Source organism: Penaeus monodon, chromosome 15, assembly GCF_015228065.2.
Source record: "Penaeus monodon isolate SGIC_2016 chromosome 15, NSTDA_Pmon_1, whole genome shotgun sequence".
NCBI lineage: Eukaryota > Metazoa > Arthropoda > Malacostraca > Decapoda > Penaeidae > Penaeus > Penaeus monodon.
This window is the reverse complement of record NC_051400.1, coordinates 30,731,959-30,732,341: the sequence shown is the minus strand read 5'-3', so window position 1 is coordinate 30,732,341 and position 383 is coordinate 30,731,959.

The following is a 383-nucleotide window of genomic DNA, read 5'->3' as shown; positions in this document are numbered from 1 at the left end:
CCACATTATAGTTATCTTATGAACCGAGACATCAAAAGCATTTTATTGCAGATATGTTTTATAATCTAATGAAATCGCTGCGAGGTATTTGTTCTGAAGGGGTGGTGCAAAAAGTTCATTTTGCAATTGTTAATGCAACAGTCTCCAGTTCTTGCCATTATCCTCGGGTTCGTCGACGCTGCGAGATGTCTACCAGCTGATTGGGTCCCGTTGCTTCCGGAAAAGTGCAAATTGACTCAGGAATGAGGTGGTAAGTCCGAAATTCAATTCATTTATCCATTTATTTTTGAGTTGATTCCACTTTTGTTTTTCATGTTTTTTCCCTTTCTTTCTTTTCTCGTTTTGTCTACTTATATCGTTCTCTCTGAATTTTTCACGCCATC